The sequence below is a fragment of the Zonotrichia leucophrys genome, chromosome 5, assembly GCF_028769735.1.
Source record: "Zonotrichia leucophrys gambelii isolate GWCS_2022_RI chromosome 5, RI_Zleu_2.0, whole genome shotgun sequence".
NCBI classification, from domain to species: Eukaryota; Metazoa; Chordata; class Aves; order Passeriformes; family Passerellidae; genus Zonotrichia; species Zonotrichia leucophrys.
Genome location: NC_088175.1, coordinates 168,195 through 188,192, shown reverse-complemented (window position 1 = coordinate 188,192; position 19,998 = coordinate 168,195). Strand labels below are relative to the sequence as shown.

Genomic DNA, 19,998 nt, shown 5'->3' with positions numbered 1-19,998 from the left:
TTGCAATGCTGAACTCTAAGCACAATTTAAAAGCTACATCTCCTGCATATTTAGAAATAAAGCAAAATGAACTTTCTGGAAGAGTACAACTATTCTCAGGAGCCTAAATCAATAGAGACCAAGATTCCCATTCTTGTCTCCCCCAGGATCACTCTCTCTCAAACCCCAATCCCAGCCCTCAATCCTCCTGACTGTACCCCTGCACACACACCTCTCAAACCCACATCCATTTCTCACATCCTACCTTGCCAAGCAAACTTCCCAACATCCTCAGAGCTGCTCTGACTTTCCATATATTTGCCAGTAAGAGCCTGCAAGACCAGCTGGGGTGGCTTAACCTGGTGGGTGGGACCAGCTGGGAATCCCACCCTGGGGTGTGGGGGAAGCAGAGGGTTTCAGGCAGGGTTTGAATTGCTGATGATGCTCGTGGCCACCATTCCCTTACTGGGATCACAGCAGCACTTTCTGTGCTACCTTTGGACATGGAAGCTTGGAGAAAGCCAAATTCTGCTAATTCCTTGCTACACACCTTGCAATAACAGAGTCCCTGTGCATATGGGGAGGGAAGGTTTGTGGCACCCTCAGTGTCCCTGTAAGTCTCACTCATAGAGCAGCACCTTGTGGAGTGTTGGACATCTATATTTTTTGGTTTTCAAACAAGTTTGGGGGCAAATAACCAACACTGAGCTGTACTTGTTAAAATATTTTGGTGTGATTACAGTAAATGGCTGAAGACAGCAGAATGTTAAAATATTTTAGTGCGATTACAGTAGATGGCTGAAGACAGCAGAATGTTAAAATATTTTCGTGTGATTACAGTAGATGGCTGAAGACAGCAGAATAACCCATTCATGCGCTGTGCTCTGACATACACAGGCTGTAAAGCCCTTTGGCTTCTGATCTCAGTCTGCTAAGTAAAAAGCAGCAGTGGGAAAGCTTGACTGGTAAAAGTAGCAAACATGTGGGTGTTTCTAGGCAGGTGGAACCTGGGAAGTAGCTCACTCTGCCTGGATAAAGTACAGGGGATGGTGTAAACCATTCATTTATCCTCAAATTGTGCCATGGGTGAGGGACCTGGACAACGAATCACCACTGATTCAGGGGTCAGCTCTTCCTTCCAAGGCTCCTTTAATGAGACAAGGCAGTGATGGGTGTTTTGAGGACCCACCTCACCAAGGGAGGGTGTTCAGGTGGTTGGAGGAAGGTCTGTGCCAAATTCCTGGCCTGGGCTCTGCCTCCCTCCTCATCTCTGTGTGGTTGGGGGTGCTGATGTTCCCTTTCTGGAGAGGAAACTGAGAGCTCTCCAGGGTGAATGCCACAGGTTTATTTAGAGGCAGGGACAGGTACAGACCAGACCTTTCCATGGCTGGGAGCTGGCTGGGTAAGGTAAATAAAACTTTTGATCTGCTCAATATCAAATGTTGCTGCTGTTCTTCAAGGAAGATAACAAGTCCTCCTGCTGGGCTGAGCTTTGAAAGCCAGCCCAAATGACTGGGCTAATTGGAACTGAAAGTAATTTAACTCTGACTTGGGGATATAAAATCAGGAGTGCCATGCTAGCATGCTAGCAGGTGACAAAACTTTGTCAGAACATCTACATGAGTCTTTTCTCATCCTCTGTGACTTTACAATATCTTCTCCATGGTTTCATTTGTACCTTGCAGAAACTTTATAACCCTGCTTCTAAACTGCTGCCTGTTCAGTAGAGACTCAATGATTACTTAAAAGTTCTGTCAGAGCTTTATGTCACTTAAATGTCTGCTCCTGTGCCTTGAAATGATTACTGCATTGGTATTTCATGTGAAATGTGAATATTCTCTAAGGTCACTGGTTTTGGTTCCCTGGTTCTTGGTGCTTCAGCAACATTCCACTCCTCTACACATTGTATTTGCCTCTGTTACTGATCTCTTTTATGTTCCTTCTGCTCTTTAATATTTATCTAGTGAGAGTAGGATCATAAAGCACGAGTGCCAGGAAAGCCCTGGAACTGGGAGGAGATATGAATGTTCTAATATTCTGTGAGCAGCTAATCCATTTAAAGAGAACCTGTCTGCTCCCCCATCGCTTTTGCTGTCTCCCTGCTTGCTTTCAGATGGCAGCTGGCTCCCATCCCTGTCCTGGTGGGTTACAAGTCAGTCAGCTCTGATCCTACCAGCCTTTCCCTCTCCATATGGGCCAGGGAAATTTGTGGCAAGCCCAGTGTTTGCCCAGAGCAGGTTTGAGAAGACCAAATGTGATGTATTTCTTCCTGACTCCTCTTAATACATCCTTTTCTTAGGCAGAGGATTAAAAGCTGCTCCATCAGTGTGTGTGGGTTTCCTGGGATGCCAGGAATGGCTGGAGTTGGGCTGCTGGCACCAGGGAGCCTGGCTGGAACATGCAGCACTGCAGAAAATGTGGCATTTGGGTCAGGGTGAGATGTGGCCACTGACAGGAGTCAAAAGCTGCAGTGCCTGGAGCAGGAGGAGGAGAGGGCTCTGCTCATTGCTGCCAGGCTTCCTTGGTGATCAGCACCTGTGCAGGAGAGAGGGACAGAGCCCTCTCTGACAAAACAGGTGAAAGATGATGAGAGTGGAGACCCTTCTCCACAGGTGCACAGGGAAAAGGGAGTGGATTCTAAGCAGGTAAATGGGCTTGTCTTGCTTCTCTCAGTTGTTTGAACTGCTCATTTCCTTGTCTTTGCTGTCTGCTGTCTTGGTTTGGAAAGACGGGAGTCTGCTGAGGAAGGCAGAAGCCTCCCCTGAAATGGAGAATGTAAATCCTCCCCACCCATCTGAATTGCTATAAATTTTAAATTAAGGGGCTCTCAGGCAAAAATATGGGAGCAGGAAATAACAATTCTTTAATTGGGAAGGAAAAAAAAATAAAAGGATAAAATAAACAATGCAGTACACTGGAACAACAGAATCAGAACCTAACCTGACACCCTGTGGGTCAGGGTGTTGGTGGCAGTCCCATTGGAATTGTGGCTGCAGCCCTCCTGGAGTGTCAGGGGTGGTTCTGTTGGAGCAAGGGGGTTCTGTAGAGAAGGATGTATGCTTCCTCTGAAGATGCAGTAGAAGTAGAGGCAGCTGCTGTTCTCCTGGGGAATCCAGTGGAGAAGCTGTGCTGGTGTCTCAAAATCTCCAGATTATATCCAGGTAAGAATGCTTGGCTCCTCCCTCTGGGCTCACATCTCCCAATGGGATGCTGTAGTTCTTATCAGCCATTCAGTGACATCCAATAGCTGTTATCAGCAATGTCCCCTCCCGAGGGAGGAGTGATTGTGATCACTCAAAGAGAGAGATAAGGCAAACTGCCCACTTGACAAAAAATAATCTGCCATGCAGATGGTAATAGAAAACATCTTGCCTTGTAACCTGGAACAGCCTGCTCACAGGGGAGGAGCCAGGTCACTGTGTGCTGGAGCTCTCCTCTGGTCAGCATCTGATCCAAGTGACTGCCACTTCTGCAGCTCCCCTAGAAAGAGCTCTAAATCCACAAATATGTCAGATTGATAATCTGGGGACACCAGTAGGTGTGTGCAGGGCCGGTCAGTTACCTGTGCACTCACTGTTCTGTTCAGCATTCTGGCAATCCCTCCGCAGCTGGGACATGCTCATCTCTGCATTGCCCCTTTCTCCTCCTCCCTTTCACTCCTGCTTCCCCAGCCAAAGCACTGGAGATGCTGCAGGCACCAGAAGCAGGATTGGGGGATGGAAAGAGCTGCACAAGTCTGTCTAAGAAAACAAAAGGACCAAGGACACCTATGTTGATATGCTTTCATTCCTTTTCCCTCCTGCCTGCCCCTCCACCAGCAAGTCAGACTCATTTCCCTTGTTCATTGAATATTAAAGAGGTTCAGCCTCAGGGCTGCAGTTTATGCCTCCTCATGAGTCCTTTTGTTTTAGCTGAAAAAATAATTCAGTCCAGCAAAGCTGATTGTCATTCACACCAAGGTCCCTGTGCACACACTTCCCTTTATGAGGGAGCTGTAAAGAGGATTTAGTTACGTTTTTTCTTCTTTTGCACAGCCCTCTACTTTAGATGCAGTGATATAAAGTACTCCAGACTGGTCTAAAAATGACAGAATTAGAGAATCCCAGAATTGTTTGGGTTGGAAGAAATCTTAAAGCTTGTCCAGTTTCAACACCTTGTTGTGGGCAGGGACATCTTCCACTATCCCAGGCTTCTCCAAGCTCCATCCAACCTGATCTTGGACATTTCCAGGGATGGAGCAACCACAGCTTTTCTGGGCCAGGCCTCAGCACCCTCAGAACCAAGAATTCTTTTCCAACATCCTACCTAACCCTGCCCTCTGGCAGTGGGAAGGTATTTCTCCTTGTCCTGTCACTCCATGCTCTTGTCCAAAGTCCCTCTCCAGCTCTCTTGCAGCCCCTTTTGTTCTGGAAGGGGCTCTCAGGTCTCTGTGGAGCCTTCTCCAAGCTGGACAGCCCCAGCTAGCTCAGCCTTTTCTCACACCAGAGGTGCTCTGGGCCTCAAAGCACCTTTGTGGCCTCACCTGGACTCACTTCAACAGGTCTGTGATCTACAGTATCATCAAAAATTCTTATAACATTTTATAGATGTGCCAAAAACAATAAAAAAAATTATGTACCATCCATGCAGTGGAGTGACTTCAATAGCAGATGTCTTTACACAAAATATTCCTCATTTGCCAAGTTAGACATGAGGTCTAATTTAATTTCTCCTAATTCTACAGATGCTTGCTTGGAGAAACCAGCATCCACACAATCATTACACTGAGTGACAAAGTATCACTTTTGGCACAGGTTAAGCATAATTACTGAACAGTTAGCAGCAGAACATCAGCTTGACTTGTCAGCATCCAGCAAATTTGAGATGCTCAGCTAGGAAGAGGTGGGCTGTAGCCTCCTTAGAAGAACCTACCTGGGGAAGCACCTCTTGTATTTCTCCTAGCTGGAAACCTTGAAGTCCTGGAAACCTTCTTCACACCTCTCTCACCTCAAAAACTACACAATTTACAACTTTTCCCAGATGAATTATAGAAATATGATGAACTGCAGAGAGAAAAACTCTCAAAACCCATACTCTGAGTTTTCACGTGCCAGCCTAAAAAAACCTGAAGGAGTGTAAAATTCTGATAGTACTACTGTCTCTTTTGAACACCAGACTTTCAGGAAATCAGCTTCAATTTGAATTCTGACATCATCACATAATCAAGAATCTCTCTTCATCTCAAGTGTTTTCTCCCACCCACTTTCCCCTCAGCAGTCACACGTCCATGACTCACATACTACAGCAACAGTGCAAACTAAGAGAAAACATTTCTCCTCCTGCCATTTAGCCAGAGGTACTCCCACAGCTCCCCAGTCACAAGAGACTTGAGTAAGTCAAGCCTTCTAGGGAGAAATGGGGCTGTCTCTGTTATGCAGGATTTTGCAAAGAAAAAATCAGCCATGGGAGCCCTTAAAGTACCTGGAGTCAAAGTGTGATGGGTATGGTGCCATGAGAGAAATTATGAGTAAAGCAGATAAAACCTTGATTAATGCAAGATTTTTAAGGAGATCTCCAGGAGCAGATGGGAATTGGGAGCATAAAATGAAAATTTAAAAGCTACTGAACTTTGCTAAAGATACAAAGTGCTGAAGTGTCAGGGGTGGGATGCTATAGGGAAGGAGGGGGGTAATATTGACACCCCTGAGCAGTAAAACTCAGATTGTATTCTGCATTGCAGAGCTCTGTCCTGGATTCAGAACAGAAAATTACCTTGTTGGCTACAAAGCTGTGCTTAGAAAAAAATACTGATGGGAAAATACAAATATATACCTTAGAAACAAATACTGAGGGGAATATTCTGGTCAAACACTGTTTGAAAATCCTCAGTGAGGCAGAGGAATGTTGTTAGGGTTGTACAAGGGAATGACAAGACTGGAGTCCAGAAGAGCTCAGCTTTGTTACTTTTAGCAAACCAGACGCTGGGAAGGGGAGATAAAGTTGCTCTTTACATGTACATTGGGCATAAACACAGGAAAGCTAAAATCTGTCTAAGCTGTTGCTTAATTAAGGTGCTAAATGATGACACAGGGAAAAAAAATTCCATTCCATGGTTTGAATGTTCACATTTATTATTGGTCAGGGAAATTAACACTGGCTCCCAAATAGGAGTTAGGAACAAGTCCTGTGAATCTCTGAGTCATTCAAGGTGGGAAATAGGTTATGTAAAATGCAGAGTGTTATCTTGTTGATAACATGTGCATAACAGTTCCCCATGAACTGTTTATGGGGAACATAAACAGTTTATGTTTATGAAAGGTGAATTTACAAAAAAAGTGAGTTTACAAGAGAGGATTGAAGGGAACCACACACATTTTTCCCCCCCAGCAGTTACTGCACCAGTAAATTTAGCCAGCAGAGAGTGCCTGTGTTTGTTTTTCAGGACGAGAATATTACATGGATGGGGATGTGAACAATCCAGATCTGCTGAAGTCAGAGAAGCTCTGACTGATCTGTCCAGATCACATGAACTCAAAATTTTGCCCATTCTCCTTGGGAAGAAAATATTCCTCTTGTCATTTATTACTAACTGGCAATGTCTGGATCCCAAGAAGGATGTTCCAGGCTCAGCTGAGGAACTCAGAGAGGCAGACACTCACCCAGACACCCATGAGGCCATCGTTAGGCTGTGACAACATTTTCAAGGCTTGTCAATTCTTCCAAATGCAGATGGTTCTTCATTACTCCTCATTTCCTGTGTGTTAGAAAGGTGCTATAAAGACAGAATGGTTTGTATCTTCCTCTGTGAATCTGGTTTGCTGTGCCATAATTTTGCAGGTGGGGAAAAGGGTAACCAGATTAGATTCAGGTTGTGATGGATAGGTTCAGAGAAATGAGTGCAAACAAACCCACAGGGGGTTTCTGTTTGGTATAGGTAAATAGAAGTGGGAAAAAAAATCTACTCCAATTCCCTTCTTAGTTTTTAATAAACTTGTCAGGATGCAGGTGATTTATGAGATGGAAATTTCCATTCACAGTGAGCATGTACTTGCTCAGACTGAGTTGTAGTGTGAGGAAGGAGGGAGCAGATCCTCCTACACAAAATCACCTCTGCTCCTGTAGGCTGGTGCTGCATTTCCCAGCTACTCTCACCTTCAGGCTGGGCAGGGATTTTTCTCTCCCCGTTTGATGATCATTGCAGCAGCAGAATTTATTTCAGGTGCAGGGCAGCAATAAATCCTTAGAGGTCTGGGGCTAGAAATCAGAGTATTTCTGAGCTTAAATGTCCTGTGGCAGCAATAAAACCATCCCAATGCATGACTTATCCTTTGCTTTTGCACTTTGTGTGTCTGTAACTTATTTAACACCCTCATCTTTGACAGGAATTTGAAAGTAAGACCTGCAGAAAAGGTTTTATTGGACAAGCAGAGGCAGCATGATGGCAATAGAAAAGGCATTTCTCCAGGGGAGGAGAGAGTCCTGTGGAGGACCTTTCATGTAGGAGTCACCAGACCTCTTCTTCTGAGTGTTAAAGGACTGAAATTCCTGTGCAACTCTGCAGAGCTGTTTGAAGAGAAGCCCTGGCTTGAAATATCTGCTGGAAAAAATAAGTGACTATTTAATATCAAAGTTCTGATTTTGAGGCTGTTGTTACAGAAAAAAAAGAGATATTATACAGTTCCTAAAGAAAAATGAACATTACTATTATTTTTCCATTAAAATCTGTAATTTCACTGATGTATTTGTACAAAGCTGTGACACCACAACTGTGGGACAATAATACATCTGAAAAAAAAGTGAAGAATAGGTAAATATTCTACCAAGAAATGTTTTATTGCTTGAAAAGGAACCAACCTATAATTCATCCTCAAGAACAATTTCTAGTTGAGGGGCTAAACTCACCAGGAGAATGGAGTACTTTGGTATTATAGTGCTGGGTTAATGGTTGGGCTCCATGATCTGAGAAGTCTTTTCCACCCTCAGCAATTCTGTGAGAGTAAATCTATTTGTTTGCTTGGCCCAGAGCTGCCTGAATTTCAATCAGGTACAAAACTGAGACCTGAATCCTGCTTAAGACTTGAAAAGATATTCACAAAAAGAGACCTCCTCTTCTTCCTAGCAAAGTTTAATTGCTAATTATTCAATTGGCTGGCATCAAATGAGCAGATGAGTTTTTTTCCCCTCCCATAAAGCCAGGTAAAATAGGTCTTCTGCAATTCCAGGGATAACTGTTCATCCAGATAATGGCATTTTGCCTGCAGGGCAATGAAGACATTGATCCTTTTATTTTGAGGGTGAACTGGAGACACTTTGCCCATTCAAAGCACAGAAGAGCATTGCTCCAGTCCACAAGGTGGGGTGAACTGATTTCCCCCATGCCTTGCTGTCCTAGGGTGACGTTATGATGCTCATATCCCCATTCATGTGTTCTGTTTATGCTGGATATTATGTTCTGTGCCTTCAAGACTGGCTCTGAAGAGTGAAAGTTTTGTTTGGGTTTTCTTATCGTCCTGGTGGAATACAGAGACAGGGCAGTAAATGGTGCTGCTTTTGCTTTTTCGCTTTGCTCTCTCGCTCTTGTTTCTGCTTTGCTTCTGCTTGCTTTTGCTTCTGCTCATTAGCTAGTTTAGCTAAACAGTCCAAATTTCTTCCTGGACTGTTTCTCCTTTCCTTTCTGGGCACCACTTGAACCTGCTCCAGGCTGGGGCCTGGCAAACCCCGAGAGTTTGCACCTTGTGGCCCAGCGGGGCCTACTCTGGGCAGCAGCTGCCCCAGCGCCAGAGGGACTGAGAACAGAGCGAGCACCCCCAGAGAGACTTTCTGAATTTGTCATCTTTTTCAGAGCAGTGACAGAGTGGTGTCACCCAGCATTGTTCATTCTGTGTGCTGGGGGTGCTGTGCCTGTTAAATAAACAGGTTCTTTCCACTTCTCTCTGAGGAATCCTTCCAGAACCGGTTGTGGGGAGGGGCCGTGTGGGTTTGCTTTCTGGAGGGGCCCCACTTTGGAGGTTTTCTCCCAAATTTTCCCTAAACCAGGACACTTGCAAACATCATGAGGGATGGGAAGATGGGATCAGGTCCTGTGCAGGTGCCTGACACACAGATCATTTAACACCTGGGTGTCCTTGGCACAGCTCAATTTCCAAGGCAATTTCTCAGGGTGCTGGAGGTGAAGGATGGCCCCAGCTTTGCTGATGGTGCCTTGCTGAGCCATAAATTGATGCTGATTTGGAGTGGAAAAGGTCTCCAGGAGCAGCCTGGCAAGATGGCAGCAGCTGTAAATAATGATGGAGAGAAAGGGGCCAGCTCCTACCAAGCTGATTGTCTGCAGAGGAAAGATGCAGCACTTTTTATTAGACTTTTTTAGATAACTGAAAAGAGGTGAGGCTGTCCTGCTGGTTTTTGTTTCTTCTGTTTTCTTTGTTCCCTGCCTGTTTCTCACAGAAATGATCAGCAGTGCCACCTGATATTCCCTCATACAATCACTACTCCATCTTCAGTTCTGAACTGAGGATATCTGTACTTATATCCCCCTGTGATGACTGTAAAACACAGATGGCTGCATTTAAACACATCCATGGGAAAGCCCCAAAATGCAGCTCAACTGCAATGTGCAGGCTTGGAAGATAAAGTGTGTAAGTTTTATTACTGATATTTTTTAAACTTTTGTGTTTTGAAAGTTTGGGATGCCAGCATAGTCTCCAAGGCCAGAAATTAGTTATTTTAACTGCTGGAGATATTTTATGCACTGTGTTTTGTGAGATGACTTTATCCTTGTGTTGTGCATGTTTCCTCATGTGGGGATATTTTGAGCTAAGGATTAATAGGGAAAATGGGTCTCATTTTAACTTATTCTTTTTAATTTTTTTTGTTTGTTTAAAGATCTGCCTAAGAAAAAATAGTTATCCCCATATTGTTACCCCCATGGCTGCAGTGGCCATGGACTGTCTTTTCCTGTTTTCTGGGGTGATGTAAAAGACATAAAATCCAAAGGGAAGAGTCACAGCAAGTGTTTGGTGGGGAAGGGCCATGTGAAGGCCATGTGTTTCTAGACGAGGGGGCTGCCATGGTTATTAATGCATTTCCTCCTTGTCTTTTCGGTTTTACTCTCACATATGGGGCCATCTGGTTCCTCTGTGGGACTCCCAAGACTTTTTGGCAAGCACATACATGAATATGTCTGGGGTTTTTCCTCTTTGAGCCTTTCTACTACATCTTGTTTCTGGAAACCCTGCTCAAAAAAAATCCAGAAAAAACAACAGAGAGCTGCAGTCTCTACCTGTCACACAAACCTGGCTGTCAGCAGTGTTGGTGTTGTAGGGCAGCCTTGGGAAATCCTCTTTCAGTGACAAGTCTGGTGGCACATGAAGTGGCTGCAGCTTGCACTGTGGTTCAGTGGCAGGTGGTGAGAGACAGATGCTCCTTGTCCCCTCGGCCTCTCAAGTGATCAGGTGCCCTGAGATCTGAAGGCAGAAGGAAATTCAAAATATGCTCAGAACACAAATACATTATTTTCAGGTCTTGAGAGGTTAGAAGCTCTTGAACTGTCTTGAATGTTAATTTTTTTTTCCCCTGTGCCATATCAGACAAGAACCTGCTTAGGGAGCTGTTGGATTTTCTTGGAAGATAAATGTGACCTATTGAATGCCATTTATCATGATGACTGCTGTAAGAAATACAGCCTGCTGTCAGGGTACCTGGATGGATTACAGGCATGCAGAACTGGAACAATTCAGCAATCAGCATCTCGGTGTGAAGGCCTTCCTGAAAGAGATGAAGTAATGGCTAAAAACAGAATAAATTTGTTTCAGAAGGCAAGATTAATCATCATGCAGGAGAAGGATTGCTTCAAGTGCAAGCAAGGAAATTGCACTATGAGTAATAAAGTTGCCCAGAGAAAAAAGCACCAAATAAACTAAGTACCAGGAGACACATTTCAAACAAGTTTTATCTGTCTCTAAAATGCCCCTCTTGGAGATGTAGGGGCAGACATGGCTGAGCAATCTCCAGGGATGGATTCCACACTCTGCCTCTGGTTATCACTCCAAATTGTCCAATTTCACAACGTTCAAAACTTCCCATCCTTGTCAAATCTGTTCAAGTGTAATGGAAAGTTATTCCTGTCTAACAAAACCGGTTTCTTATAAATAGTGAGGATTTGGCACAGCTTGTGCTTTATAACATGTACAGCACAAAATATTCACTCTGCAGGCCTCAGCTGTCAGAATAAGGGCTTGGTTGGGATGGGGGCCTGAGCTGCCCTGTTGCCTTTGGGATGAGTTTCGGGGCAATTTGGTTTGAAGTGCTGCACAATCATAATGTCCCTTGAAGAGCTTCTAACCAGGAGGTCAGAAAAAGGCATTCACAGATCAGACAGATGGCTGGGGGTGACATGAGCTGATTCATGAGCTGGAAACATTTTACCAGTAACTGTCCATGATCTCAGCACTCTCTGCCCTCCTGGCCCCTGTCAGGCTGCTCTCCATCCCATGCCCAAAGGAGCCAGGGGGCTGAGGAGGGATTTCAAATGGGGCAAAGCAGTGACTCTGATGTATCCATGGCAGTGATGCCAGTGAACAGGGAAGGGATGGAGTCAAAATCCCTGCAGAGATCTAAAAGCCATGTGGATATGGCACTCAGGGACATGGGTTAGTGGTGGCCTTGGCAGTACTGGACTTGTTGATCTTAAAGGTCTCTTCCAACCTAGATAATTCCATGTTTTTTGGGAACATGGTGTGCAAGCAGTGCTCTGCTGAGCTGGTGCTGTTCTGAAAGCAGAAGTTTGTGCCTGTGGCAATGAGAGAGTCCAGGAGGGATGGAAAAGGGCCAGCTGACTTTTTTTTTTTTTTTTTTTTTGCACATTACCCTAATTTTAAAGCCTCTTTTAAAAGGCTTAAAGGTTTGATTAGGAGAAAAACTTCAGCAGTGAAAAGGTTGGGATAAAAGGCTGGCTGGATTTTGGAGGAGCATGTAGGGAAAAATGGCAAGACTTTCCAGAGGAATCTTTCTCCTTAATAAAACCCCTATATTTGAGAGAGCTTTACTTCATTAATGCCAGTTTGTGGCTGGCATTTATTTTTGGTTTAGAAACAGGCGTTAGAAGGAAATTGAAAATATCTAAATGCTTCGTCTCAAATTTTCTTTTTTTTTTTTTTTTCTGAATGAGATGTTTAATCTAGGCAACAGATACTTGGAAAAAGCAAGTGAAAGAGACATTTTAGTGCCTTTCAGTGCCTGGAAGAGGCCTCCAGAATCCTGCAGAGGGGCCTGGAGGATCAGCACCAGGGGCAGAGGCTTACCACTGACAGAAGGCAGCACTTGAGTTAGATTTTATCATCTATCTTAATTCATTCCATCTTAATTCAAACAATATGCCTTAAATTTTCTGATTTTTCTGGGGAAAAGAACTCACAGCTCTATTGATCTGAAGGTGGCAAAAAAAATTTGTGATTTTGAGCTGCTATTGTTAGAAAGAACTGCCTGGAATTGCTACGAATTGGTGAAGCTGGGGCACATTCTGCCCTTCCAGAGCACCCTCTCTACTGTTTCCTGCATATGTGGGCTTGTTTTCCAGCATTTCTCCTGCTGATATTTCACAGAAAATGCTATTCCAGTGGCTGGTGACCATCAGGGATGAAGATGGGCAGGAAAGGCTGAGGCAGGAGCATCTCCTGGCTTCTGTTCCTACCAGATAAAGACCCCATGGTCATGGGGTAGCTGCTGGTTTTCCAACAAGTTGGTGGATAAAATTAAAACCAGAGCTCTCAGCTGGCTGAGTGCCTCATCTTCACAACAAATTCACTCATTCATGGATTACAAATTTTCTTTTTCCCCCTCCTATGAGGATTTGGGCTCTGTTACAAAATCAGGATATAAAAAAAATTTCACGCCACTCTAACAGGTGCAATAATATTTTGGATGAATTCAAATCCCTGCAGTTATTATTCCAGCTCAAGCTAAATTAAAATTTACAACACAAAGAGTAGCTTCTGGACTAATGTAAATCTCACTTCAGGCTTTGACAAATCCAGATTAGTATTTTTGGTTGGAAAAAGAAGTAATGAAGGCATGACTGCCTGGAAAAATTCTAAAGATTAGCTACACCCTGCTTAAGGGGAAATTATTTTGATCCACAGCTCTTAATTCAGTTTAATAACCTCTGTAAACTTCTCTGAATGACTATTTTAAAATATTACCTCAGCAGAATTGGAGTTGGAAGGATTTTGTCACTGAAAATTTCACCAGGTCCTGTGGACTTCAAACACTGCTTGTGCATCTGCCTCTTCTGTGCACCAGGAGGAGGAGGAGGAGTGTGAAAGATGCTGACCTACTTTACAACAAGGGAAAACAGCTTTAGCAAATAATTAAAAAAAATTCCTTCACTTTCAGAGTAATCCTGCAGAACAATAGAGCAATATTTGACACTCAGAAATCATACATTCTAATTTAATTGTGTTTTTCATTTAGGAAAACACTTGGAAAATGAAGGCTCTGCATTCAGTGGGGAAATTGTGCAGTGTCTTGAAGGTACTAATGCTGCTATTAAGAAATTGGTACGGGAAATTTAATATTTAGTCTCAAACATATGGGAATAAATTACTTGGTAACCGTGGAATTAATCTTTCACGGCTGTACTATTAGAAGTGTTCTCTTGAGTGAATTAAGAGAGAGAGAGAAAGGCATTTTGGGGTGAAGGGGGGGTGCTTGCCTGCACTTTGCTGCCTGCAGAGGTTTGGCTGTCCCAGAAAAAACCAATCAGACAAGGGAAGATGGCAGAGCTGATCCAGGCCTTGGCTCACCTGGAGGGGTTTTAATGGGAGAGCAGAAAATGTCATTTGTACATTATAGGGCTGGGGAAATTTGGTGTGTGCCTACACTTCTGTCAAAGTAAAAAGAGTGAGGGTCTTATGGTCAGTGAAGTAAATTGTGATTCAGGTCAGTGAAGTAAATTGTGACTCAGGGCTGAAGTTCTCCTCTCAATCTGTTGTGATTTCAGTGTTTGGTTTTGGGCATGTGTATGGGATTAGCAGGGTGACCCCATCATCTGGGAAGAATGATGCATCTGATTCCACTGATTCAGAAGGCTAATTAATTACATTATTATACTATAATATATATTTTTATATAATATGTTATATTATATAATATTCTATACTGCCTTACACTACATCTAAACTGAAACTGAATAAGAACTCAACAAAATCGCCTGTCTCCTGACTGACCATCAGGACACTGCTTGCAGAGATTGGTCAAGAAAACAAAAACACTCACACCAGAATCCAATTACCAAGTCCCTTCAGGTAAATAATCTTCCAACACATTCCACATGCTCACAAAAACAACAGGAGCAGCAAATGAGATAAGAATTGTTTTCCCTCTGTGCTTCTCCAGGAAAAACCTGAGAGAGAGAATTGTGTCTCTCTGTGCAGAGAATGTGAATCTCACACACATGCAAGCTCTGAATCTGCGCTGACCCAGCAGGAGCACCATGAAAACCACATGAAGGCAAAGGTCTGCTTGTGTAGAGCTTTTTACATGATAAAAACATCAACACTGTCGGTGCAAAGGAGGGAAACACTGCTCCCCTCCCTCGGGGCTGCTGTGAGGATGCACCCAGTGGGTTCTGCAAGGGCACAGAGTTCAGCAGGAGGGGGGTTTGCCCTGTGACTGGGTGCAAAGCTGTGGCTGTTGGGGAAGATGAAACAGGAAGGCCTTATAAATATGATTGTCTGGCAAAAGACTTTGAGAATATGGAAACTATAAGTGAGATTGAAATGAAAGCAAGCTTTGAGATACCTCAGTTACTGAACAACTGGAAAACAATGGTGTGGCTGGCTGAATGTGATCCCCTTTTGATGGAACAACACCCTCTGTTTGCAGACAGGCCCAAGGGTCAGAGCAGACCCTACCAGCTTGGCAGAAGGGCCCAAAGAGGAGTTTTTAGGGTTTAAAATGTAACACAGTATAGTAATGTAGTGATTCTTATAGGCTGTATGTAAATGCTATAGGATTTGTATTTTGTACTAGATTGGTTAGTGAGAATTAGAATATTCAACACAGAAGAAGATTTATTGTATTGGAATGGGAACCTCACTCCCTTACCCTTTTTATTCTCTTACCTTTATTACTCCCTTACGCTTTTATCCACTTACTCTCTCACCCTCTCTCCCCCTCTCTTCTCTCTTTGCTGCTCTGAGCTGTGTTTGGCAGCTCCCAGCAGGGCCCTGCACCCAGGCCCTTTGCAATAAACCACAAGTTCCATGACCTGGCTGCAGAGATCTCTGGTCTCCGTCTGTCCTGACACCCTCCTACCTCCCGACATTCCTACAGTGCCATTCACATTCTCTGAACAGAGACATAATTTTCTCTCCCAGGATTTTTCCTGGAGAAGCACAGAGAGAAGAAGAGAAAACAATTCTTACCTCTACTTGCTGCTCCCATTGTTTTTGCACATGTGGAATGTGTTATGGAGATTGTTTACCTGAAGTGATTTGTCAATTGGATTCTGCTGAGGATTGCTTTGTTTCCTTGGCCTATTAGGTCCAAGTTGTGTCCTGACTGTCTCTGACAGTCACTGGTTTTTCTTTAGTATCTTTTGGATAATATAGTACAGTATCTCTTTAGTATAGTTATAATATAGTATTAGTGTGATACAGTATAATTTTAATAAAGCAATTGTTCAGCATTCTGAATCAATGGAGTCAGATGCAAATCATTCCCTGCATCAGGGGCTTTCTGCATTGGATACAAAGTGATTTAAAAAAAAATATAATTAATCTTTACTAGAAACTTTTGCATAGATTCATAGAATCATAGAATACCTTGAGTTGAAAGGGAACCACAAGGATCATCAAGTCCAGCTCCTGGCCCTGTACAGGGCATCCCCAAAAATTCCACCATGGGCCTGAGAGTGCAGTCCAAACACTTCTTGAACAGTGACTGCTTGATAATAAAAGAGCTGGCAGAATTATGAGCTGGAAATGGCTGCTCACAGGTAACTGCTGTAAGACCTCTGAAGCCCATAAAAGCCAGAATGGCTTCAAACAGAAGGTGTTTTAAAAGCATTTCCATAATGTGTTTATCTATGCAGGTATAAAACGACTAAAGCTTCCCTTTCTCCTTCAGTGGGTCTCTAAATCACCTGTTTCAGGCCAGCTTTGCATTATTCTATCAGGTGAGTGTTTTATGCAAGGTGCTGAAACCATAAAGCTGCTTTCTTTTTCACCACTTCAGCTAATTGAGGATGTAACTCACAGGAAAATTAAAACCTCTTACACATTTATTTTACACCTCTAAATATTTCACCTTGCCAAGGGAAGGAGAGTAATTTATATGCATGCATGCAGAGCTGGCTCTGCAGACAGCAAATTTCAACAATATCATTTCTTTCCATAGTGTCTCAGCAGGTGATTGTGACTTCCAGAAAAACTGAAGGAGAAAGATTGAATTTGATTTATGCATAAGTTGTGATGCCTTAAAGACAATCTTCTTCCAACTCTTCTGCCATGGTCAGGATACCTTCCACCATCCCAGGTTGCTCCAAGCCCCATCCAAGCTGGTCTGGAACACTGCCAGGGATGGAGCAGCCACAGCTTCTCTGGGAAATCTGTTGAGCAAGGTGAGCAAGCAGAATTATTTACCTAAACATGGAAAAAATCCATGTTTATTTTAAAAAATCCATGTTTATTTAAAAAAATATTTAAAAAATCATAAAGAGAAAGTGCTTTTTCATCAGCTGTGTTACTTCATTGTCACTTGTGAGTTTTTTTAATTGTCAGAAAGAAATTTGAAGGCATACACGTGAATGTCTAGAAGGGACTATAAATAGCAGCAATCTTTGCTTCAGAATGCAGAATTTTCCAGGAGAGATCATTGTAGAGATGACAGGTAGTCTTGACTTAACCAGCCCTGAAAAAAAATAACCGTCCCCCCAAAATCACCAAGAAGAGAATTGAATTGTATATGCATTTCAACAATTCAAAGTATTCTATAAAATAAATCTTGCTGGTAAAAATTATTAATAATAAGAAGAATTAATAAGTTATTAATGGAAGAAGATGGGTGTTTGCTGATGTGTGGCATTGTGAGGGTAAATCTCTCACATGAGAGTCTAAATGAGAGGCGTTTTAATGGAGACCCTGCACAAGCACTAGAGGAATGACTGGAGAATTTCAGCATTTCCTCTGATCCCAGCTCTGTGCTGCAACTTCCCTCTGTGTGAGGTAGGGATAATGATACTTAATCAGGTGTGACATTGCTTCTGGGTGGGGTTCACCTGTCCAAATGTTTGTCACCTGTCTCTTTTAGACAGCCAAGAGAAAGAGACATTTTCAGACATCCTGGAAGAGCTGTTTAAAGCAAGTCAGAAGAATCACAGAATCATTTAGGCTGGAAAAGGCCTCCAAGATCATCAACTCCAACCATTCTGCCAGCACTGCCAAGGCCACCACTAACCCATGTCCCCAAGTGTCACATTCCCACATTTCTGAAATCCCTCCAAGGACTGGATGGTGACCCCACCACTGTCCTGGGCAGCTGTGCCAGTGCTTGACAACCCCTTCAGTGATTAGGTTTTTTCTCTGATATCCAATCCAAACCTCCCCTGGCACAACTTGAGGCCATTTCCTCTTGTCCTGTGCCTGTTTCTCTGGGAACAGAGCCTGACCTGCACCAGCCCCACCCTCCTGTCTGGGAGTTGCAGAAAGGGAGAAATTTCCCTCTGAGCCTCCTCTTCTCCAGGCTGGAGCTGGAGCTCATCATGAGCTGGAAGTTCCTCTTTCTCTCCTTGGCTATGACAGGAGGCTAAAATTTCAGCTCAAATTTAGAAATCCACATGAAATCAAGTTTGAGCTCTGTTTCTCTCCCTTTCCCTCCGGTATGGCTTGACTTGCATGGTGCCCAAGGCATTTTCTCCTACCACCCTTCTCTTTACCCTGTGGTCACAAAACAAATCATTCAGGGAGCTGATAGAGATGAAAATCAGGGTTTCCTTTTCTTGGGAGAAGCAAGGGAGCTGCAGTTCTTTATCCAGCTAACCATGAGGCTGCATGGTTGTTAGTGGTGGCACAGGAGGAGGGATGCCCTGGCAGGGTGGCCACAGAGAGCAGGACTGGCTTTTTATGAGTACTACCAAATTAAATCAGCTTTAAATTCATCAAGAAACAGTAACCAGGCCTTTTCTTTATTTCTATTTTTTCCTTTTTTCCCCCCACAGCTGTGTTTGATGTTTCCTGTTTATCTTTACAGCCAGTTCCCTGCCTCACCTCTCTTTGCCCACAGCGTGTGTCTGCTTTAGAGCCAGGAGGTTGTTTGTACTTTTTGCTCCCATCCTGCACTCCCTAAGTGGGTTTTTTTTTTTTTTTTTTTGTAGGGATGGATGTACCCTGGTGTGTCTCTTATCTCTGAAACTGAAGAGATGCTGTAGTACAACACCCCTGCACAGAGGAGCTTCATCCACCATCCTTCCATGCTCTTCCCTTTCACACAGCAGTGGCTCTTCTGGGAGAAAAATACTGAATTTTATGCCAGCTGATCCCACTCCTTATCCTGGGATGCCAGAGCTCATTGTGCAGAAGATTTTTTTTGAGGAGGAAAGGAGTAATTTTTATCAGTTCACTATATGTCTAGTGAGTTTCTTAGATGAACAGCATGAAAAATATCAGTTGTTGTGTGAGAACACAGCAGGCTTCTTCTCACTGATAAATGCAGATGACTCAGGGAAGAAGTGGTGGTACTAAACTACAGGAGTAAATGCAAATTATGTGATTTCTGGGATGTTAGAATCACAGCTATCCTGTACCAGCTGACAGCATCAAGAGTAGAGAACTGAAGATTATAAATCAATCCCTGAATGTATTATTTTATATATCTAACCAGCTTTTTAAACCTAAGAGGCTTCCATGTGTTTTGCACTTATTTTTTAGCCCTTGTTACTGCTGCACGTGAATCCAGTGCTGCTCAGACACATCAGCTGCAGCTTGCTGATGGAACTGAATTCCTGTGTGAAAGGCAAATAAACCCTTAGGAAGGAGAGAATGCTACACCATGGCATGTGTGGAAAATTGCACTGAGATTATTGAGAATAGAAATATTTTCAAAACATGGTGAGCAGTGCTTGGCCCTCACCCCTGCAGCTCACTGCTGATGTTCCTAAGCAACTCTCTGCTGCAAGAGGTTTTTAAAATCTTTTTTTTTTTTCTGGAACAGCAGAGCCTGCCTGCTGCTGCCTGCCTTCTACAGCCCTGGGGAGCTCAGTGAGGGAAATCTGAAGATTTAACAATTAATGTTAAGGAACTGCTGCAGACAAAAATCATAGAACAGGATCATTAAGGATGGAAAAGCCCTCTAAGATCATGGGGTCCAGCACTGCTAAGCCTATCACTAAAACATAGCCCTAAATGCCACTTCTACACATTTTTTAAACCCCTCCAGGGATGGTGACTGCAGCATTTCCCTGGGCAGACTGTGCCTGGTCACCCTTTCAGTGACAACATTTTTCCTAATATCCAATCTAACCCTTCCCTGGTGTCTCTGTCATATTTTCTGGAAAAATCCCTTGCCCAGGATTTCTCTCCTGGGAAGCTGAGAAGCCTCAGGGAAAAAGGAAAACAATAATAATCTCATTTGCTTCTCCTGTGTTTTGCTGCTTTGGAATGTGGTTTGGAGATTGTTTATCCAACAGGTGGTTGTTTCATTGGTTTTGTGTGAATTGTTTTTAATTAATGACCAATCACAGTCCAGCTGTGTCAGGACTCTGGCGAGTGTCACGGGTTTTTAATTAATATCTTGTTAAATCTTCTGTAAGTATCCTTTCTCTATTCTTTAGTATAGTATTCTTTAATATAATATAATATCATAAAATAATAAATTAGCCTTCTAAGAACATGGCATCAGATCCATCATTTCCTTCCTGCCATAGTGGACCCTGAAAATACCACACCCTGGCACAACTTGAGGCTGTTCCCTCATCAAAAATCACAGTTTTCAGCTAAAAAAAAACAGGACAAAAGAAGAATTCTGAATCAGTAACTGTGCTAGAGA

General features: G+C 43.3%; 2 long non-coding RNA genes across 3 annotated transcripts; one reads left to right on the top strand and one right to left on the bottom strand.

Annotated features, from left to right (window-relative positions):
• Positions 1-6,686: 6,686 nt before the first annotated feature.
• Positions 6,687-13,290, bottom strand: LOC135448527 (uncharacterized). The gene is made up of 4 exons (XR_010440486.1): positions 13,155-13,290; positions 10,656-10,722; positions 10,251-10,421; positions 6,687-7,552 (listed from the first exon to the last, which is right to left on the bottom strand). It is a non-coding gene; the product is annotated as an uncharacterized LOC135448527 (long non-coding RNA).
• Positions 13,291-14,366: 1,076 nt separating this feature from the next.
• LOC135448528 (uncharacterized) lies at positions 14,367-18,848 on the top strand. Of its 2 annotated transcripts, none has more exons than XR_010440487.1 (3): positions 14,367-14,469; positions 16,354-16,576; positions 18,329-18,848. It is a non-coding gene; the product is annotated as an uncharacterized LOC135448528 (long non-coding RNA). The 2 variants fall into 2 exon arrangements; XR_010440488.1 differs by lacking the exon at positions 14,367-14,469 and adding an exon at positions 16,057-16,132.
• The last annotated feature ends 1,150 nt before the right edge of the window (positions 18,849-19,998 follow it).